A 5,454-nucleotide genomic window follows, 5' to 3' on the forward strand; every position below is an offset into this window, starting at 1 on the left:
ACTGCTGATGCACACTTTGATAGACTTTTGGGGCTCACTCTTGGAGATTCTTCTTCCAGCAAAGAACGTGATCTTACATCATCTTAAGCATCCATGTCTAGTCCCTAGTTTGTCCTTGTCAAATCCCTTCTATGACCAAATTCTGGATTGTTTATTTCTTTTTATTTTTTAATTTTGGTTGAGTGGTTGTTCGACAAGTGTGTTCAATCATCTTTTGATTTGAGTCCTTCGGGTTTAATTTGGTACAACTTATAATCAATATAAATTTCTATATTTGGGACATATTTATTGCTTTAAAAGATGGATAACTTTATAGGATTAAATATTTGAACTCTTGACATTATGTTCATGTTAGTGTAGCACCTATAGCAATGAGTTTGTTATTGCTTAATTCTCATGTTTAACTCTACTAATGATTTATTTTTCAGTAATTCGAAAAGGGAAAAGTTAAGGATGTACTAATTAACAATCCTAGTTCTTATGCACTTGAATTGCTAAAACTATGTTGAAAGTTTGTCTATTTTTACGATTTAAAATGCTTTATGCTTATTAATGGACGGTGAATCCCTACACTTATATAAAAATGGACGATATGAAGTAGAGTGCTGACAATGAATCTGTATAAAAATTATTCAAAAAATAAGAGTAATTGGCACATGAGTTTGTTATCATTAAAAAAAGGAAATTTTGTTGAGCTGAGCATGTTTTAGCATTAACTTTAGTATTGATTATTAACGAACGTATTGAAAAAACCAGGTTTCATTGGTGTCATTTGCTATACTATAAAAGTGTATTAAGACATTATATGCAGGTGATGAAGGAACACACATCAGTATTGGATGAAGCAAAATATTGAAGATGAGATCAGGTTTAGGGGGAAAGTTGAGTGCAAGCAGGATTCCAGAAAAAAAACTACTTTGTGCGCAATAAAAAAAATATTCGCTGAAGGAATCCGTGTTAAAAAAATATTCAACAAATAAGGAAAACTTGCAAGAAGGAAAAAGGTCGAGGATTTGAAAATAAAGAAGGAAATCAAATTAAATAAGAAGAGATTTTTCTTAACCGAAATATTCCAAGTTTTAGAATATTAATTGGAGAAGAATTTTGGTCATCCTCACACCTATAAAAAGAGACCTATTGTTGTCGTCCAAAACATATGCCTATTTGTACAAATCAAGCATATTATTCTTGGCAATAACAATCACGACAAGAAGATTATCTCAAAGGATTCAAGCTGCTTAACTAAAGAGCCTATTCTTGAAGACGAAACTGTTTAGCTCCTTAGTTGTTATGTTGAGTCTATTGTTCTTAAATTGTAATCTATTTGCTTTTCAGGAGTGTAAGCAAAGGTTACGCAAAAATATTGAAGTTTTTTTTTGCTTTTTTAGACTAGAATTAGTCTCGTTGATTATTAAGTTGTAACCTATAATCGATCTTTGAAGCTAGTGAAGTTCTGAATGCACATCTTATGAGGGTAGGCCATAGTTTTTACTTCTTTGTGTTTACCCAAAAATGTGATTCTTTGGTCAAAGCTAAAGACAAATAGAAATTCGGGCTACTGATAATTATGAGACGAAAAAGAAATAATAGACTTTTTGAGAATGACAAATAAGCAGTAAATAGGTTTGTATTCCAATGTAATGTTTATGATATCCTCTGTCCTTACAAATGACGAGACCTCCTCTTTTATAGTTGATTCTAAGTAAAGGAGTAATACCTTAGTCTTAATGAGATAATTATGAGCAATAAATGACATTAAATAAGACGTTACACAATCATTCCTATTTAATACCAATTCTCTAACGTATTGGGTATTTAATATTGAATTTGGACTCCTTTTCGTCATCATATCCATGTCTTCAATGCCTTCTGATCTCTTGGCTTTAAATGACCTAAATAGGTACGAAGCTTGTATTATTCGAATTGCCTCTCGTGCCTATTTAGCTTTTCTTTCCCCGTATCTGTTGTCACTCGTGCCTCTTAACTGATCATCATGTTTTGACCATTCCTCGTGTCATGCCACGTCACCTTCAATGTAAATTCAGTTTTTTCCCAATACAGATAGTCCCCCCACTTTTCATTTATTTATCAATTAAATATCTGGGAAGTGGATCTTCATAAAAAGGGAATTTTTGCCGTAATTAATTCTATGACAGTAGTGACGCTTCAATTGTCCCTTCTAATTAATGATTTGCATATGTGTCACCTTTTACTTAATGCTCTACACATGTGTCACTTTCTGATTGGTTCTGCAATTCTGCACCCTTTTTTCAAGGCTTCTTTATTTCCACTATTCACGAAGTGATAGTTGCCTTTATTATAGGCTTTCCATCATTACACTTCTAAGTTTGACGGTTGTCATTATAAACATATTTAACCCTCTTTCTTTTATCTTCTTCTTCATAGACCTTCAACAAGCAATTTATTATTCACTTTTGCTTTTTTTCCCCTTTTGTTCATCCTTCTTCAACAATGTCATCTCCAAACCCTAACCCTAGAAAAGTTCCAATTCTAGATCACTTCCCCAATGCCCCCGTAAGACATAGGAGAGGCAGAGGAGGTAGGCTGAGGAGCTTGAGCCTAGGATCCACTCGTGGTGATTCATCTGGTTCTGCTTCTTCTTCTTCTGGTATTAGGAGTTCTATCCCAAAGACCCCTTCTTCTAAAGGTAAAGAACTTTCTGAACCTACTCAGGAACCTTTAGTTGAAGAAATCGTACCCAATGATTTATCTTTTGGGAATGATAGAAGATCTCTCCAAGAACAAGTTAAAAATTTAGAAAAAGTTGACACTGAACATGTGATTCCTACTGTTAGGAAAGATTGTAATTGGAGAGATAATCTTCGTATGATGATTCCTGCCCCAAACCAGAGAATTTCTTCTTTCAGAATTGGATTCTCTTTCGTTTATACTTATCCCTTTACTTTGGGATTTAATCCTGCCATTGACCCAGTTATACTTGAATTTTGCCGCTTTTTCAAAATTTGCTTAGCACAAGTAGGTCCTCTTGTTTGGAGAGTTGTGACTTGCTTAAGGTATTTGTCTACCAAAGCCAATGTTAATTTTACCTTTTCTCATCTTATTCACCTATACCACCCCAAATTATTTCGCCATGGAGTTTTTACCTTGACTGCAAGAAGCAAGAAGGTTTTGGTAAACCCCGAATATGACAAGGATCGAGGGAGGTATTGTCGTTACGTTGCTATACGTACGGTGGATTTATTGGGCGAAACAAACATTCCCTTACCTGAGAAGTGGAATTTTGCACGTAAGTTTTTCTTTTTCTTACCGTATCTACTTTTTAAGAATTTTGATTTCTTTTCTAATCTCGTCTTTTTTTGGCTTTTTGTAGCAACCATAGGAGATGTGGAACACGTTCCTAACTTCTGTGGTTGGGTAGATTCAATTTTGAAGATTGCGCTTATGGAGGCGAGAACTTGGAAATCAATTTCTCTTTTGAATGGTTGGAAAGTGAAGTCCCATGGTATGTATTTCTTTATGCTTTGTTGTATATTGAATTCTTTCTTATTTTAATTCTTTATCCCTCTTTATATCAGGATTTGACTCGAGCCTCTAATCGGAGATATTGAGAAGAAGAAGATGGAGAGCCACAGTTGCTTGACTCTAATGAATGACATAGTTCATTCTACCTTGAAGGTACTTCTCTTTTAACTTACAAGTTTTTTTATGTCTCTCTATATTCTCACATTTGATGCCTTTCCCTGTAGGCTAATCTTATTGCTACTAAGTTATTGGGAAGAATCTCCACTCTAGAGAAGAAGGATCGAGAGTCTGCGAAGGCTATCTCTGAGGCTAGGAGAATAGCCGAGGAAACCCAGCTTGAGGTAGCAAACTGGAAGGAGCAGTTTGAGAATGCTCAGGGGACCATAGAGGAGTTGCAAGAAAGTAGAAATCACCTGGAGCAGCAAAAGCGTGGTTTGACTTCTAAGCTAGCAATTGCCAAGGCTTCTTCAAACCAATTTGAAAAAGATAAGGAGCTGTTGGAGTACTCATTTTCAGAACAATTATCAAAGGCCAGTGAAGAAATCATAGAGCTTAAGGCACTTGTGGAGAAGAAAGAAGAATATGTAGGGGAGTTAGTGCAAAGCTTGACTCAAGCTCAGACTGACTTAAGGATCTCCTCTGACGAGATACGTGCTTTGAAGAGTTATCATGCCTCCCTTGAAGCTTCCCTTGATTTCCACTTAGCTGAACACCAGATATTGAAGAACGATCTTGCTATGTGGGAAATGGAGTATGGACTTCTTGAGGAGAACTTCAACATAGAGGTAAGTTGGGTTTTTCTAAAATCTCGCCGTGATGCTTTGATGGAAGCTACTCAAGAAAACTTTGATTTGCAATCTGAATTAGCCAAAGTCTTAGACACTATTGAAAAAAGCCAACAACCAGTTGATACTCCTTCTCCTGCACTTGGAACTCCTGGGGCAGAAGAGCTTTTAAATGAAGAAGTGGCTACTGCGGCAATTGGAGTTGCAATTCCGGCTCCCGAGGGTGAAACTTCTATGACACAGTCCATGGAAGCTGAAGTTCCCATGACTCTTGCTTCCCTTGGTGATTTTAACACTCCAGGCCCAGTTGAAACCGCTCCTATTGCTGCTCCCTCAGAAGTTGTTACCGTGCCTGTGACTGCCCCTGAAAATGAGATTGCAACTTCTGATGTTCCAACCCCTTCAGTGACTAGTTGAATGTATTTCAAACTTTACTGTTTTTTTTTAAAAAATTCGGTGGTGTTATCCTTTAGCAACTTTAAGGGATCTTTTGATGAAGTCCCCAGTTATTATAATGGGGCATTTGTAAAAAATAAATATTTTGCTGACTAAGTTTGTACTTAGTCTTTTATATTAAGAAGTTTTATCGGTACTTCTGTATATTCTATTCTTGCCTATTTATCTAGAACTTATAGAATAGCTTAGCATTTTTATCCTTTTAAAATGCTTTATGATTCTTCTCATGGATTATCAACATGAGGCTTATAAAAGAGGGCCCTTTTATTTTATCGACACTTAATGAAGAAGACGTCTCAACTTCATAATGGTGTTATAATACGATGAAAGAAATAGGAATACACATGTTTTGTATGAAACAACTTTGACAAGTTTTTATTCATGAACTTTAACAAGTTTTTTGACTATTACATGTATTAAAATACATCTATAACTTCCTCGTAACTGTTTTTCTTGTAACAGATTTTTACATAATATAAAATAAACAAGGTTTTTCTTCATAACCTATTTCAGTACATAGTCATAACCCTATCTTTATATGAAGAGTTTGAGAGGTGACTTCGTTTATGAGTTTGAGAGATGACTCCGTTGTTCTCATGGGAAAAACATTATGATGAATGTCTTGTGTTTGTTGAACATGATGATGAATGTTGAAGACTTCGTAACTTTTTCTCAACACTTGCCTCTTTGTGGCCGACTTTTGTTCGTA

Source organism: Nicotiana sylvestris, chromosome 12 (genome assembly GCF_000393655.2).
Source record: "Nicotiana sylvestris chromosome 12, ASM39365v2, whole genome shotgun sequence".
Taxonomy (NCBI): Eukaryota; Viridiplantae; Streptophyta; class Magnoliopsida; order Solanales; family Solanaceae; genus Nicotiana; species Nicotiana sylvestris.